Source organism: Lycorma delicatula, chromosome 4 (genome assembly GCF_047948215.1).
Source record: "Lycorma delicatula isolate Av1 chromosome 4, ASM4794821v1, whole genome shotgun sequence".
Classification (NCBI taxonomy): domain Eukaryota; kingdom Metazoa; phylum Arthropoda; class Insecta; order Hemiptera; family Fulgoridae; genus Lycorma; species Lycorma delicatula.
This window is the reverse complement of record NC_134458.1, coordinates 39,392,092-39,411,045: the sequence shown is the minus strand read 5'-3', so window position 1 is coordinate 39,411,045 and position 18,954 is coordinate 39,392,092. Positions and strand designations below refer to the sequence as shown.

General features: G+C 28.6%; 1 long non-coding RNA gene across 1 annotated transcript in view; it reads right to left on the bottom strand.

Moving 5' to 3' along the window:
- Positions 1 to 1,801: 1,801 nt before the first annotated feature.
- Positions 1,802 to 18,954, bottom strand: part of LOC142322833 (uncharacterized) — a 301,594-nt gene continuing 284,441 nt past the window's right edge. The window contains exons 7-8 of the long non-coding RNA XR_012755944.1: positions 3,193 to 3,372; positions 1,802 to 1,910 (exon numbers count right to left, since the gene is read on the bottom strand). This is a non-coding gene — a long non-coding RNA (uncharacterized LOC142322833). The remainder of the gene's footprint in view (positions 1,911 to 3,192; positions 3,373 to 18,954) is intronic.

Below are 18,954 nucleotides of genomic sequence, written 5' to 3'. Positions count from 1 at the left end.
TGATGTTTTTGTTAAATGTTCCTAGCCCTTTTGAAATACTAAGTGAAAATGCAAAAACGCCATGTTTTCCAGTTTTATCCCCTTAAGGATGGTCTAAAGAGAAATCCTAAAATAGATTATCATAAACAATCTTAGTTTTCAATCGTACCATATTTTTATTTTTTGTTCAATGTGCTAAAAATATACCCAAGAATAGAGACTCCATGCTTATCCATACTCAGGTTTTTATATTTGAAAACAATAAAGAATTCATTTTTTTTTTTTACTCCACAATTCAATTTTAAATCATCAGAAGGGACTTGATAATCATTTGTTTGCTGCATGAGACTATACATATCCCACAACTTGCTACAGTCCTCAAAGTAAACTTATAAACTTTTCAGTCTCTACCTCAATCTGGAATCTAATGTAATTACATTTTTTCATTTTTTATTTTTTATTTTTAAAATTCCAATAATTAATTAATCCAAGCCATCTTTTGACATAAAAATTAGCATGCATGGTTACTGAAAGTATTTGCTCTTCTGAATACGAATTGGCAAACAATCCTTTTAGGAGTGGTTAAAGGCAAAGATCATTTTTATTTTTTAAGATATTCTTCAGTTACTTTCAAGCCTAAATTCTAGCTACTATCACAAGCAAATCACAAAATATACAGGAATTACAAAATCCATCCTTAAACTAGCTTCACCCTATTTGGAGTTGTTTAAAAAGGAAAGAAACAAAGAGTGTCGCTGATATTCTGACTGAATTTCAAGCTTTTGTCACAATAAGTACAGAAAATACACAGAGATTATGTAATATAATTTTAATCCCATTTTGACCCTCATATAGATGGGAGATTCATAAACTTGGAATAAATATTACTCTGTATTATTGCTGAGAAATTTCAGTTTTTAACCTTAATCACACCAAGATACACCGTTTTCATGGTTTACATTCCTTTTTTATTTCCTTAAGGAAGAAGAAAAATGTCTTCCTAAGAGAAAATGACTCTCTGAGGGAGACATGTATCCAGACTTTAAGTTTAAACATTCTTGTCAAGTCTTGACAACATTTTTTAATCTGTGATTACTTTAACCTCTATTTTAAGTGGTATTTAATTGTAATAATGTTTGCTTACTTTTTCTAAGTAACTCCTATAGAATAATTTTGTCAAATTTCAGCTTTAGTAATCTGGAAAACAGGAGATTTGGTATGAGAGAGTCAGTGAGGGCTTTTATTAGATCATTGTACCCATTTTTATCCTGACACTGGTGGATTGAAAAAATGCCTTCATAGCAATACCTTACTCTTTCTAAGATAAACATATCCGTGAGATATTAAGTTTCTACCTCTTCACTCTGGTACCAGATTTCTTATTCCTACTTAATTTAACCCTTTAGGTGCTCTTAATCAAAATAACTTTTACTTACTTTTTCTTGGCAGCTCCTTGTTAATAACTATGCCAAATTTCAACTTTCCAGCTGGCTGAGAAATAGGAGAATTAGTGACGAATCAGTGATTACTTTCATATTTATACTCACTCATACATGTAATAGATTCATGATACTTGTGTATATGTATTACAGACTTATTATATACTCATACATTGTAAATAAATATTAAAAATAAAATAAAAATTTAATATATATAAAATAAATGTATATAAATATAAAAAAAAATTATATTCATCTATACTCAAATATAAGGACACATTAATTGTTAAAAAAAATTGTTAAAAGTTAGATTGTAACCATCTAACTTTAATGTGAATAAAACTGTGGCGATGTGCTTCTTAGGTACACATATAACTGATAATGCGTGTATTTCCATTAGTAATAATAATAATAGTATTTTATATTATTCATAATTTCAGATTTCTGGGTGTCTTGTAAGATTATTCTTCAGGATCATCAAATTGATTTCGTCTATAACAAAATCAAATCGCACAAATCAACTGTTTCAGTTTGAAGGGTCTCAATGAAACACTAACAATACTAAATTTGTCACTGATGTTAAATATTTACTAAGTATATTTCTATCTGAAAAGTAACATTAACACTTAGGGTTCTCTCAAAAAGTCAGAGTGTGCTTTTGGGATATATAAATGGATTATCTGATAATTGATTATCATCTATAAATATGAATCATGCAGACCAATAGTAAATTATAAATCTTAACATTTTACCACTTATTCCTTAAAAATAACAATATATTTCTCTATAAAGTCAGACAAGACTATCTTCATTATGGTTATTGTTTCTAAGCTTGAGAGAAAGGGCATTTTTATACTCACACAGAAATTTTTAACATTTTATTGACCCTTTTAAAAATTTAAAAAGAAGTTTACAAAAGTCCTTAAAAAGACCATTTTTTTCAAAATTTTTTGCACAATTATTTCACATGCACAAATAATATAGGGTCAAATTGTCTTAATTAATACCTAAATTATATACTTTTTACACTGATTTTATTTATTTAGTATATTCTCTTTGCTATTATTTCATACATTTATTGTTTTTATATATTAATATATGCTTTAACCACTCAATAGAGTGGCTCATCTGCTCACTCCTATTGTAGTTTATACAACATAATTGTGAATCATGCAGACCAATAGTAAATTATAAATCTTAACATTTTACCACTTATTCCTTAAAAATAACAATATATTTCTCTATAAAGTCAGACAAGACTATCTTCATTATGGTTATTGTTTCTAAGCTTGAGAGAAAGGGCATTTTTATACTCACACAGAAATTTTTAACATTTTATTGACCCTTTTAAAAATTTAAAAAGAAGTTTACAAAAGTCCTTAAAAAGACCATTTTTTTCAAAATTTTTTGCACAATTATTTCACATGCACAAATAATATAGGGTCAAATTGTCTTAATTAATACCTAAATTATATACTTTTTACACTGATTTTATTTATTTAGTATATTCTCTTTGCTATTATTTCATACATTTATTGTTTTTATATATTAATATATGCTTTAACCACTCAATAGAGTGGCTCATCTGCTCACTCCTATTGTAGTTTATACAACATAATTGTGTAATGCATAAAATATTTACTTATTTATTAACAAATTAATAGCATAACATCTGATTGAAATCGTGATATTCGTGATAAATCGTGATCGTGATATCTAATTAAAATTTTAGAGATATAATTTTGTTAAAATGTAGTAAAAATTCCATACTGACCTGTTTAACTAATAATTTACAAATAACTCATTATCATTAAAAATCCTAGCCGTTGGTGATTTAGAAAACAATCCAAACTGATATTAACAAAAACGTTAATGAAATGAAATTAATTACAAGCAATTTCTTCATGACTGGAAAGTAGCCACAAATTAGTTTTCATAAAAAAAGGCAAAAGATCTGAAATAAAGACATATACAAGAATAATTAAGTGTATCCAAAAAAAAATCTGTGTAATTCAATAAAACTAAGTATCATCCATAACATATATATAAAAATACAAACTTAAAACATCAATAGCTTTCAAAATCTCATTTTTAATGTGTCTTTTATGAAGATAATTAAAGATGTAACAGATTTAGTTTGATCGCTTGGAGATTTAAACTGATAATCAGACTCAAGTGATGATTCTGAAGTACAGCTAAAGGAGAGAAGAATGGGAGTAATAAGAATTTTATTGAATTTATATAAATTTCAATACATAAACATTAAAGAAATTTAAATTCAACTGTAAAAATTGTAGGAAATAGACATCACTTTACTTAAATTATTTGAGATTGTTAATTCTTTACATTATGTTCTCATTCATAAGTGAAATGAACACCCTAAAATAAGGACTATTTACTATCAAGGATTCCAGTGGATTGAATGGACTTAAATGCTTGGCTATTTATGGAACAGAATACTGGCTGTATCGAGGATAAATTTTAACTTTTTTCAATGAATTCGTGTCCATTATTTTTTTGTGACAGATTGAAATATTATTCACAGCTTTGACCACTCCAGTGAAGAATTAATTATATATATGTTTTAATTTATGCTTATTTACTTTTGTCAAGTAAATGAAAAAATACTTATTGTACAATAAAACTATTATTTAAAAAAAAAAAAAAAACATTAAAATTATAACATGCAAAAATCTTGAAGTAAACTAAAAGCATTCCCTACATTTTATTATTATAAGTCTTACTTATTAAAAATTAAAAAAAGTTCATAATGTTAATGGTGACTCACTAGCAGTAAAATGGAAAATAAGTACAAATGCACAAACGATATGCATAGAAAACATTAAAAGAGTTGAAGTCAAAATGAGTATGCACATGATCACTCCAGGAAATGATTTTGGAATACACATACTTATATTACATCAGATCACTGCAGTGAAGTGCAATGTTAGTAAACACAATTAAGTTGATATGAAGTGAACTCACAGTGAAAAAACCAGTGAATACCTTTCTGACTGTGTTCAAATGTGAATGGTTAGACCAAGATTGTTATGAAATCACAAACAGTATATATAATGTGTAATTTTTATACATAAAATAGAAATATGACTGACATAAGAATATACTGATCTATTGTGTTGACCAAAATATACTGGATAAAATGATGATAGTTGAGGAGAAAATGTAAAAATCTTTGACGACTACAGCAAGAACAGACGAAGTACAAATATCATTATAAGAAGAGCGCTCATAATGGACACAGATATAAAATAAGAGGGAAGTAAAAAGTATAAATATTTCATTTGTTTTTTAAATGTTTTGATGTCAAAGACCAACAAGAAAATTTTACATATACAGCCTAAAGGACAAAAACTTGGTGTACTTGAACTTAAAATATAACATTAACATAAAAAAAAAATAAATAAAATACACAAAAACCAAATTGTGAATGAACAAACACAATTTAAATTACACACATGTTTTGAATGTGTATTTGGCAACAAAGATGCTTCAGTACATAATCCAAACACTGGAACCATATCTGAAATAACGCAATCTCTTAGTGCTCCTGGTAGCAGTCTATAGAAAACTGATTCAGAGCAAATGCTACCTCAGTTAAAGTTGTTATAACTTTTACCTTAAACTAAAATATAGTGTAATCATTTTAAAACAGTTTAAACTGTTTTACTTTGTAGTTTGGTTCAAGAAAATGATGAAAATTAAACTATTGCTGAAGAAAAGGGAAAGACTTCAAAGGAGGTAGGATGGACTAAGTAGCCATATTCAAAATTAAAGTGGATTGAAGAAGATGGAGAAGGTACCCTAAAAGTCTATGATTAGATAAAATCAACTATCTTACAGAAGAAAAAAGAACAATAAGAAGGCAGAAAATTAAAAAAAAAAAAACAAGAAAAAGAAAAAGAATAACGAGCAGTATGTCAACTTTTTCTAACAATTTACAGAGGTTTAACCTTTCTGTTTTTACATCATGTATTAAATATATCCATCTAAACTCTGTAATTATTATAATTCAAATCTAGAGAAAATATATTATGAACTTTTCATCAGTCTTTACCAAGGGTGAGAGTGGTTTTGGAAATTTACTATTGAAAACAAGTGTTTTGTTATTTTAGTGCTATTTTAAAGTATTTTATATTTGAACTTGTTTCTTTAATCGAAATGCTTGTTATAAGAATTTAAAAAAAAATAATAAAAATTATGGCAAAACTAATTTGTAACAGAACAGAAATTAACATAAATGTATAAAGCTCTTTTATTAGTGTAAAAAATCATTAACCGAAGTTTCATCAGTCAACCCAGTCAGATAAATTGTATGGATGTAAACATTTTGACAAAAATAAAAACTTCATTACTGTATGAATTTAATGTAGGTTGCCATATTTTTAAAAGAATTTCACTATTAACCATTATGGAGAAAAAGTTTTTGAATTGATTTATTTTGTTTTAGGATTATATCCTTGACAATTAAATGTAATTCCAGTTACACTTTAGTAGTCATCATTTCCAGTTTCAGGCAATCAGTCACAAGATATTGACTGAACCTGAATGCTGCTAGAATGAGCTTTAAACCTACTTGAAAGCAAATAATGTTTTTACTACGTCTAAACTGGAGTCGTGCAACAATACTGAACATAACAGCAACCACAAAAGTTAAAATTTAACTGATGATGTTGCTAACTGCTTGTTCAACTGTTTACATATGATTAAAATTTTTATATGAATAAACATTATTCAGTTGTCTTGTTATATTTTTGCCATACCTTTGCTTTGAACTTTAAAATTATGATCTTTACAGATGGTATAATGGTCACACTAAAGCTGCTTCTATCCCAGATTGATATCCTGCACATAATTATTAGTTTTGTCTTTGAACAAATTCTGAATATTTTTAGTCTCCTATTTTATACTTCTTTCCCCTAATTAGTTCAAGATAAACATTCTGCAACTAAAAAACAACGTTGGATTCAAATAGTCAAGTTGATTTGAAATTTGATCGCTGAACAATATATATAAACATTCGAATAACCTGTTTAAAAATGTTATTTCATCTGATGTTAGAATTATTTTGCTTTGTTTAATACTTACAATCCTGTGCAATATACAGGAGAAATACAAAACAGTTTATTCCAGTTTTTTATTCTCTTAATGATAAGAATATTTCACAAAATTTTACTGCTGGCATATTTATCAAAATTTTATTTTCTAAAACAGAAAATAAAGACTTTGGGTCCCCTAAAATAGAGGCTTCTGTTCACTGCATGAAAAGAGATATATCCTACAATAAGCTGCTAGCCCGTAAGAAATAACTTATAAACTTTTCACCCTTTACCTCAATCTGGACACTTAAGTAAGTACACAACATTTGTTATTTTCACGTCTAAATCTAGTCTGAACATAATATTATTAATAAGTTTTGTTCTTTGGTATACAACAAAAAACTTTTAAAAGCAATTAAAAGAGAAAAGAACAGTGTAAGAGCATTTTCTTACAGATATTGTAGCAGTTATTTTCAGAACTAAATTCTAGTCTTATCTAAACTTATTCACAGAACATACAGGAACTAAAAAAACCCAGGTACATTGTTGTAAAGGTGGTTTAAAAGGAAAAGTGGAGTAGGAGTTGCTAACAGAATTTTAGAAACATTAAGGGCTAAATTTCAAGCTTCTATCTTTCTATATTTGTCATAGATCAGCATGCATCCCTTTTTATCCCTGGAAAGAGTAAGAAAAACTCCCTTCTTAGCAAGAGTTTATTACGTAAGGGATCATCAATGCCAGGTTTCAACTATTTAGCTCTTCTTGTCTTAACTCACATTTCAACCCATTTTTAATATAACCCCCTAAGGGTTGTTAATAGAAAAAAAATTACTTTTCTTGGGAACCTCTTTGGAATAAATATCCCAAATTTCAGCTCAGTTGTTAACTCTGCAGTTATTTAAGGAAAGATAATATTTTGTAAGCAATTCAATGATGATTACATTCCTACTCATCTCGAATGGAGGAAATTTAGTGATGTGTGTATCAGTAAGTATTATTCCATGATCATTTTTACCATTAGCTTTTTCACCCCTGAGGGATGAGAGAAAAATTAATCAGTTTAGAGCATTAATTCCTAACAAAATATAATTTCCAGGTTTCAACTCTACTACTCTTCTACTCTTTAATCTCTGAACACAATTTTAATTCTTATTTTATTTAACCAATCGGGGATTGCTAACCAAATTCTTTTACGTTACATTTCCAAGATACCCCCTTAACAATAATCGTGTCAAATTTCTGTTTTCTAACTTTCTGTGAAGAGGAAAAATTAGTGATGAATGAGTCATTAATGGCTTTTGCATTTATGTATGTAACTCATAATGCAGATTTATAGAACAGGGCATGCTTAAATAATATTTAAACATAGTATATCTTTCTCTTTTACATTATTCTTTTAACCTCCAATTACTTAATAATCTGATATATATATTCTAATCTTTATCTTTCCTTATCTACTAAACATCCTTTTATTACTGAATAAATAAAAACTGGATTTCTTAATAAACTACCTTATAACTCGGTACTTAATTTTATGAAAATTTGTGACAAGTGTATCACTTCTGTAATTCAGCTTTAAACCTCTGGATTTCAAATTCGATTGATCTGTATAATTTTCAACAGTCTTCTGTGATAACATATCTCATTATTCATTATTTAAATATTGTTAAGGATGTCTTAATTTAAATGCCATTAAAGAACAAACGTTTGAAAATAAGTAAGAAGAAAGGTAAAGCAGTAGCTAGTGATGAGGATTTATTAAATGGCAATTCTGGAGGTTGTAACTTTGAAAAGTGGGTCATGTGATCACTTGCAGGTTCGGGAAAGGAAGCAGATTTTTTTGCAAAGCATAAAGAATCTGCTACAGGGATAGATCTAGCCTGAAGAAGACAAAAATGTTGATAAGCACGATGCATTATGTACCTACAGTTACTTATGTGGCAGGATGTGAGAGCAAATAAAGTTGGGTTTGAGCAGGAGCTATAAAAGTTTTTATCCTCAATAGTTGGTAAAACAAAAGGGAGTAGGATGAGGAACAGTAACATCAGGAATGTGTTAAATGTAAACAACATAAGAGAAAAAATGGAAAAAATTAGATTAAATGGTTTAAACATGTGAGAAGGATGAAAGATTATTAAGAAGGATGTAAAAAGAAGAGATATTTCATGGGAGAAGGCGGAGGAAGAGGAGGAGGAGGAGTGATGCTTGAGTGGTATGATAAGATGGCAAAGCTTGATTAACATTCAGACTCAATGACCTTGAATAGGGACTGAATATGTATGTATGAGTTTAATAAAAAACTAAAGATACACCCACATTCACAATTTGATAGGTTTGGTTCAGAAAATAACTCTTATTCTTATGCACGGCCAGAGTTATGCTACCACCAGCATCAGAGTGAAATAACATAATAGTCAATAGCATAGTGAAAACATAGTTACAAAATTAATAAAGTGTTTATTGCTTATATTTGACAAAAGGTATGTTAAGAGGTTTACTGTGATTTGTGGTCTGAAGCATCTAGTTTGTAGAAAAATTAAATAAATTACACAGGATATTAAGCATTTCAACTTCTTTTACAAAAACAGATATGAAAATATTTTTATTAAGACAATAATTTGTAATAATTATTTTAATTAAAGCTCATAAACAAAATCTGAATTTTAAAATCCATGATGTACCGCAGTTTAAAAATCGAAAAGTTTTTAAAAATTAACTGGGGTATACTTTAATTTGTGGTGAAATTAATAAAAAAAATTACCCTGTGTCTGAGCTGGAGTTTACGTTAAACTTCTTCAGACTGTCATTGGGACCATTGAGTCTGTGTAATTTATGTTGTGTTTACAATTTAGAATTTTAAAATTTGTGTTTGTAACACAAATTTAGACTGTTTTTGTGCATTTGTATATTTCAAATTGCTCATGTGTAACAGTTTGCAACCTTTGTTTAAGTGTAAAATTTCTTGTTGTTGTTGATGTTCATGTGGTTTCTTTCAATGGGATGGTTTGTCTAAGTAGATTCAGAGATGAGTCTACTCATTTCTGAATCTACTAAGTCATAAAAGTGTTTTTATGAGTTCTTTGCATCACTGTGAAAAGTTGCATCCTGTGTATCTTAAATACAGTAAAATTTACTTCAGTGCAATAATAATGTAATAAAATTATATGAAAAATATTGTTATTATTAGAAAACAGCATTTTACAGTCACAGCAGTTGTTTGAATAAATCAGGTACATCAAATTTTTTGGATTATTTGAGGGTATTTTTGTCAGACAATTTATATTTTATATTATAAGACAGTTAGAACTGAACAGAATCAGCATTATCTGAGCAACTGTCTACAAGAAATTTTGAACTTTTTCTGAGAAAAATGACTCAGTCCTTTTTAAATTCATTTAATAAGTTATGCTAGCGGCAAAAAGCTTACAAATTTAGGTATTAATGAAAAATTTAATTAATTTATTAATATATTTATGGATTGTTTTGGAATAGGTTTTCCATTAAAAAATTCTCTAAAAATCTAAGAAAATGTATTAAAAATTTCATTACTAATGAAATTAAATTTTCCTTAGAAAATTTAAAATTTAAAAAACTGAAAGGAAGAGCGAACTGTATGAGATCGAGAAAACTCAAAACAGAGGAGTTTCTCACAATATTACAGAAATTATTGTAGAATATTAAAAAGTCTAAATAGATGGAAAATAATAGGTATATTATAAACCAAAATAATCAACTAATGCTGTCTGGAATGTTAAACATTTTAATGATACAACAGCAAATATTTGAAATAGTTGTTAATCTGAACTAGAATATAAATCTAGAATGGTCTAATTCTGATAATCCTAAATTGTGATAGAACTTAAACAAACATTTTACTAATTTAGCCGCTAAATCTCTCATTAATCCTAATGTAGATAAAACAACTGATAGAGTTAACTAACCCTTTAATCCTATGAATATATGAACTGACTAATATTTAACTGACTAATATTTAATGAGGTTTTACAGAATACCAAACAAAAATTGATGGCAAGGGGTAATGCTCCTATTAAATTTTAAGATCTTCTGAATGCATAATTGCAAGTACCTTAGGTTACAATCATTAAATGTTGCTTGGATATAGGTATTTCCAAGATCTTTAAAGATTATGAAAATAAAACAGTTATTTAAAAATAGATGAAACTAATTACTGTCTGACCACACTTTGTCTCAATTTTAGTTTGAAAATATTTTTAAAAAATTGCTAAATTTTTCGATGATAATTTTCATTCATTGGTCAGTTTAGATTCTGTAAAAATTTGACTATTTCCTCTACAATATTTAAGTTATCTTCAGATCTTTAGATAAAAATAAACAAACTGCATCAATATTCTTAGACAAAGAAAAGGCTTTTGGTAGCATAAACCATCTGTTACTACTAAAATAAATGAATTCATACATGATCAAAAGTACTGTAATAAATTCTTTCAGTCATAATTGGAAAAAAAGAGATCAAAAGGTATTAATAAGCGTTAAGTCTGGTGTAACATACAATCTCTAGAAAATGTATTAAAAGTGAAGCGCCTCACTCTATTTTCAGCCTACCAATCCTTTTTTTTATACAAATATCCTTGTCAGCCACAATACCAATAAAAAAAAATATTTACTCTGTTTAGCTGGGTCAGGACACACAGAATAAAACAAAATCAAACAGTACAACAGAAAATATATATAACTGGTTCTAAAACATGGTCTGACATGTGATATAGAAATAACTAATTTTCTCATGTTTAGTCTAAATACAATACCTAACCTAATAGTTATACCTAACTTAATGGTAGATTTTTTTGAGGAAAAACATTTGAATATTTTTGTTTCAGAGTAACTTCACAGAATTCTTAGAAGCAAATATGATAACAACCTTAACTGGAAAGGTCATATTGATATTATTAAGTTATTTTCAACTTGTTTTACCTTATGAACTCTGCCCTCGGCTACTAGCCATAGCATAATACTGAAAGTTTAATTTTATTTTCTATATTCACCCATTATAATATAATGAATGCCTCGTAGAAAGAACTATTTAAAAGTTATTTATTGTTACCAGCACTTCATGTAATGGAATCACTTATTTCTGTGAAATTAAATTATGATTTTAATGATAGTATGCATCATAGTTGTGATACAGTATATCTGTATATTTGCAGTACCAGTACATACTAGTATAACACTGTATGTGGAGATATTTTATTGTTTCCTAACTACTGATTTTATCATCTTTTTCTCTCTTCTTCAATTGTTACTTGGCTCTAAAATTTTTCCTTAATTTTTTCTTCTATGTATACAAGTCACAAAGAAATGAGCGTAGACAACATCCTTGTCCCTTTCCTTCCTGAATTAGATCTAACCTGTCTGCAACGTATTTTCACAGTTAACCGATTCTTGTGTGCATAAATGGTTTTTCTTTTTCTATCTTTCAACATGATAAAAAGTATTAATCATTTTTTTCTATAACAAATTATCAGATGCTCTATAGAATTCTGTAAACGGCAAGAGCCTTATTTTCCCCATGTATAGATACAGATCAACCAAAAGTGTGATGTGAGGAACAAAAAATACTGCTCTAATAAAATCATCTTTATCATAACAATGTCTGGTTAAACATTCTTTCTTTTCTCACTTTTAATGACTATTGATAATTAGTAAAGAAAATTATTAATTATGTTTGTAAATTATTTTTAGAAGTTTAGTATTTTGAAATCTTTTTTGTTAAAGAAATAATAAAGACTGTTTATTTCGCTTTTGTACAGTCAGTATATGATTGGTTGTGATAATATTAAATAACTAAATTCATCTGATTGTTTATAAAACTAGCTTAAATATTCATTTAGGGATTATTAGTAACACATTAGATAAAAAGAAGAAATTACATAATGATTTTGGTTCTAAATATCATTAAACGTAATAATTTTTAGATCAATATATATTAAAAAATAAAAAGTTCTTATAGACTCGTGTATTTTGTTGCTAAAATAAAATTTGAAATTAGTTTGACTGCAAAGAAAGAATCTGGATTTACATGAGTTTTGAATGTTTCAATATGTTGCAATTATTTCATTCCATTTGGAATTTTGAAGTAAAATTGGAATAAATTTTAAGAATATCATCTATAAAGGGATTTTTATTTCTATTGCACACATCTATTTTTAAAAAATAGTGATTAAATAGTACCAAGCAATCAAATTAATTTCTGGTTTGGGTCTGTTACATTGATTTCTATGATCATTATATTCAGAAATTAGTAAAAAATGGTAATGACATAATAACAATTTGTTACCATTATCTAGTATAATCCATTAAACAAACAATGAAAATCCCAGGTCTATGAGATTTCCAGATCAGTGAAAATTTAATTATAAACTGATAAAAACTAAAACTATTTATTTTTATAAGAAGGAATTTTTTGCTCTTACGTATAAACCAGCTGTAAGTTACAATATCTATTTTAATCGTTTTAGGGTTGCCATATTAGAAGTATGGTACACTTGTATTCCCAGACATATGGTACAATTGTATTCCCAACAATTTACATATTAAGTTTCTGTTCTTACTTATCTACCTTTTGTTTTTTTAGTTCACATAATGAAATGGTTACTTCTCCATCAGCCAGTCTTTATCTGTATGTCACATATTTGTAATACCTCTCATACATTCATCCTGGTATCTCCTTAAATCCCATTCTTTCTTTTGTAAACAATCCTAGGTTTGTAGCCACTCTTCAAGCTTCAAGACTCTCCCTCATTAACTTTCTTTAGTGCAGTGTAGATGAGACAGGTGATGTCCTCCATTATATTGCTAAAGAATGCAGCCTTGGTCTGCCTCCAATGTTCTTATACTCAGTAGCAACTTCAAGAATGATCTTCATTTAATTCTTGTGCTAATATAATGTGCCTGACCCAGTCATTCCTTCATCAGAAACTTCATATATTTTGGATTTTCACTATTCTGATTGTTTTTTCACGGTTCAGCAGCTCATTTCCTCTTCTTTACTGCCTCTCTGAATCTCAGAAGTTTCACTTCAGTATAACGCATTTCATACAAAAGTCTTAAGAATTTATTTCCAGAGGTGTTCTAACTGGTTTAGCAGTAAAATGTTGCGCTTAAAGGTTGTTGATTAAAGCAGTTTGGTATGGTCAATTTGGCTAAAAACTTCTCTTTTGATCTTCATTCAAAATAGATGGTAGTCTGCGTTCTCCAGTCGCTTTCTGGCCATCATGCACATGTGTCATGCTTATTCATCTCCGACATCTTACTGTTTGACTTCTTGAGAGCATATTGAAATAATTTTAAGCGTTTTACCCATCTTTTCCACAGTTATTACCAGGTATTACTCCCTCTGTCACCAAAGGTGTAGTATCAAAAAATTATGTTGTGCCAATTAGTCCCTTGAATTCACACACTTCTACTGTACTAAGCAATCTTCACTCCTCCAATTTTCTGAATATATCTGTTCGATAGGATAAGTTTGAGTGAATGGCCATGTTTCTGTTGTACGTTCTGTTGTTGTCTGATGTAGCCTCTTCTTAATATTCCCATGTACTCACTTGTTACAGCCATCAACTTTCCCTTATGTACATAATATACACCATTTTCTAGACTTCTCTTACTAAAATTCTCCCTTCCAATTTACACCTCTCTCCTACAAAATCCTGAAAATGTTTGCCTCATTGTACTCTTTCTCAAGAACTATGAAAACAATATACCTTTCTCAGTCCTTTCCTAATCTCTTTTCAATAATCAGACAAAATCCTAGAAAATTTATTTAGAAAATAAATTCTCTTTTCTCTAGAATCTGAACAACTTTGTAAAAAAGTCTCAGTATTTCTCCTCAATTCTCTCTATTTCTGGAAAGTAAAATTTGCACATTTCCATTTATGATATGGACACCAAGGAAATTAAACAATTCTCCAAAGGTAAGTTCTTCTGATAATGTGGTCATCCTGACAGCCAGAAAAAAAAACTACCAGAACATTAACTAGAAGAATGTAGTACAATCTTAAAAATAATGTTGTAAGTTATTGTTTTAAATTTGTCAGAAATTTAAAAATGTATTATTCGCTAAAAATAAAAACGCACAGCTAGGCAATGGTAATATTCTAGTTAAAAATCAGTTTCTGGTAATTCTTACAGAACAGTAATTTTTTAAATTTTTAAAGCAAAATTCAATAAATGATAACCACTATATTATACATGTACTGTTTTTGTAGAAAAAAGAAATAGTATAAGCTATATACTATTATTTATGTAGTAGTAATAATAATAAAATAATCTTATATATATAATGAAGAAATAAGGTACAAAGCTAGGAGAAATTCTGACTTATTCTAAACAAGTGTTGATTTTTATTCATACAAGATACACCACATTTATATACGATAACTCACTCTACTTGTACTTGAAGTTACTCTACTTGTAACTTCCCTGTGTATTTGCAAAGCCCATACGTCCACAAGAACAATACTAGTTCACTGAGTCAGAGGGTTCATGTATATATATATGGGAAAACAAATATTTTGTTAAATTAACTGTAAGAAAGAAGGTGAATCTTAAGGGAGACTACTAATCGATGAAGTGAAAAATATTTTTTTGAAAATTCATTCACTTCTTTACTGCAAACAGTTCTGATTAGTTCCAAGAATAAAAACAAATATAATATGCAGTAAAAATAATACTCATCTGAAAATCTGGTTTTGTTGAATCAGAATTTGAATTAATACAATAAAGAACAAAGGAATGAAATAAATGGTGTGCATCAAACTTAGTTTGTGTGTACTAAACAAAAAAAAATATTTTCTTCTTAACGGGTTCAGTCTAGTTACTGGAAAATAAAACTCGAATTCCTTTTATAGTTTATCGTTTTTCAAACAACGAACTAACTGTTCATATCACATCAAAGATGGTTTAAATAAAATTAAAATTTTATAATAAAACATTCCTAACCATTTTTGTCTAACAAAGCGTAATGTAGAACCATAGAGATATACAACCATCATTATTTCTTATACGTATCCGGTTTCGTGGTCACACACGTTCCACGGTTTCAAATGGTGTGAACGAAATTCGGGAAACGATAGTTTTAGGATAAAATTAGAGTTTCTAAAGTCGATGAGGACAGAAAAGTCCTTCAGAAACCCTTTGGCCTATTTTCAGGTGGCTCTCTCATTTCTGGAAGAAAATCAATTTTTATTGCATTATTTAATAAGATCGACAGAAAGCTATCGATACTCAGAGTTTTCTGATTCCCCGATAGAGATATTACATTATATTCACTCTATTCGTCTATCTGTGACTATTCTGATTGACGGCAGGATCAGCCTTTTGCTCGGAAAGGATCTTGAAGTTATCTTCTGGGTCGGGAGTCGTTTACCTGTGGTGCGGTTCCTTTACAAGTATTTGTCGACTTCTTTTCTTTATTCTTGATTCCTTATTCCTAATTTTGGGTGCTACTGGATCTGTGGGCAGGTGTGTCCAAGATGTAATTCGATGAAGCGATGGTTGCCTACGGATGGTCAGTAAACTTTCCTATTCGTCGTACTCACAAAAAGCCTAACAACCGAAATGCACATCTAATAAATCGAGATAACAGAAATAAATACAAATATAAACCTCATCTAGATTATAATCTTTAAATCTTTATTCGGTTTAAACCTTCTATTATCATTCTGGTTTCTGCTGATGTTAGTAACCAATTGTTTATTGTTTTTTTTTTTTTAAATTTGGCAGACGTGTTTAGGATGCGGTCGAAAAGTGTATCGTATTTGGATCGTGTCAGTTCATTTAGTAGATTATACCGTTGCTATACGATTATATATTTCATTATGTTAGTGTGTTAATATACGGTCCTTTTTTATACGAGATGTAATGTACGGGTAGTATACTAAATTTATAGCTGATGTCGGTAAATTTATGATTTGTGTCAATAAGATGATCGGTAAATGTTGCTGTGGACAGCTTTTAATTGTTCATCGTATCATTGTTTGAAACTGCCGGTAAGCAACATGATTTAACCGATATAAAACATTGAGCAGTGGAAAAGGTTTAGTTTAAGTATTTCAAAGGTAACGAATTTGTATCAAACACCACGATTTGGTTTTGTACACGATCACCAAGATCGTGAACTGTGTAACGATTTGTTTTGTTTTCTATTCTGAAAGACTACAAGGTATCCAGTTCTATTTTTTTAAATCTATGAGCTATTTTCTCAAATTCTATATTTATATAGGTTTGTGTGACATACTCCTCGCTTCGGTTGCTTTCGTATTTATTTTGTTTTGGCTTATATCACTGAATGTACTGATATATTAGCTTGTCTGTGTCAGACATTTTATAGTGTTTTATGCGGTCTGGAAATAACACGGATATGATGAGTAATCTGTGGATAAAACTTCTAAAACCAGATAGTTTATGTGAGGTGTTGTGAACGAGAGTGTTTTTTATTGTTCATTTGCTGTATATTGTGAATATTTTGTCACGTTGAGCTCAAGAAAATTTATTTGTTTTCTTGTTAATTTTCAGCTGTAAAGTTTAATTTTTACTATATTTCGTTTATTTATATTAATAGTTGTTCTTATTGTCTTATTTTACTCCTGCACAACAAGAAATATCATTAACGTATCTGTCTCCCTATATTATTTTGCGACATGTTGTTGTAGGTGAGTATGTGTGTTTGTTCTACGAGTTGCAGAAATATTTCATTAGTATATTAGGAAACAAGGGAACCCAAATGAAGGCCATCAGGTTGTGTGTTATACTTATGTTGGAATATAAAATAATTTTGTTCATAATAATGTGAAATTGTAAAATAAGCTGGGAAACAGTAAAAACTAATCGAGACAATATTTTTATAGCAAAATTTGAAATTGAGTCGGCTTTTTTTTTATTCACGGTCCAAATGTTACATAAAACAGTGTTATCCATCAACAATGTACAAGTAGATTCAATTTACAATAGACTGCATTTTCTACTTTAACGTGGGTATAATAAATAAATATATATACACACATTCGCACATACAGTGTGTCTGCGCCAACGCAGATCCATTATTCGTAATCCAACAAATGTTTTGCGCTTTCGATGGTTGACCATCATCTTGAGGACAGTGTTTTGAAGTTACGATTCATAATTAATTAAAAGACGATTAAACATATTTTAAAATAATTTAACATGTTAATGCTTCGTTTTCTTGTACAAAAGTTGTATACATGCAACCGTGTTTTGATATAATGACGCAGGAAATTGTGTTAATAAAAATATAAATTCGTATGCAAATTCTCACGATGAAAAAAGTAATTTCAGGGAATTCACTGTTATTGAAAAAGTAAAATCGCACACAAATTACAAATATATGCTTCATTTTGCATTACGGCTGGTGAAAAATCTTATCTTGATTTCTCTTCCTACGGTAAAATGAAACTTTATTGAAGCGTGTAGGATACAGATTAAGGGACAAAATTTACGGGTTTTTAAGTTTTTCTACCTGAAAGAAAATGAAAAACTGCGTCTGAAGTATTTTCCAAGAAAGCTTTAAAGTCCAAAAGTTAGAGTGGAGAAACACAATTTTTAAGTGTGGCGTAAGTTTACTTTGTTAATAAACAAATAAAATTTTTCAACTATATTTGTAAAGTATGTTTATGTAAATAAAGTCAACTGAAAAAGAAAAATTTAAGAAGCTATTTGATATATATGATATATATTTATTTAAAATAAAACTGAAAAAAAAAAATGTTCTATTTTAAACTGAACCAAAAGTTTTTGATATCGCAAAAAATTATAGAAACAACTCAAAATAAATTAAGAAGAGCGAACAATTAATTAACAAATTAGTTTAATTCAGATTCTAATGTTAGTTATGTAAAACAAATTATGAAACTCTTTCATAGTCAAAATAAAATTTATAGTAAATTATTTCAATTTTTTTAGCTGGAAATATTAGAAGCCAAGTAGCAATTAAGTTTTTTTGAATTGTGTTTAAATAATTCTATAACCTTACAGAAATGGATATAATACAGTACGTGCATATTACAATCTAAAATTGCAATCTTTTAATGATGAATACGTGAATAAGAATAATTTTTGTTTAAGGTTTCGTAATAGAATTGAGACACCTGAACAGCGATAATATCAAAAAGAATTTCCTACCAGAAGAATTCCAAATCCCAAAAAATTTGCGTTGATATTTCAGTGCTTACGTACTAGTTCAATCCATAATCTTCTTATTATGGAGCAAATCAAGAAGAACGCCGTGTCGATGAAGTAGGAAACGTGATTCAACACGTTCAATATACCCAGAGTTTAGTAATAAACATCGCAGCACAAAAAAAAATATTATTTCGCAAGTTAACTCAGTAGTTAACTTGCGAAATAATAATCATCAATGGAGTTCTGAAAATCCACACAGCCCAGTAGAAATTAATTTCCATCATAGATATTATTTTAATGTC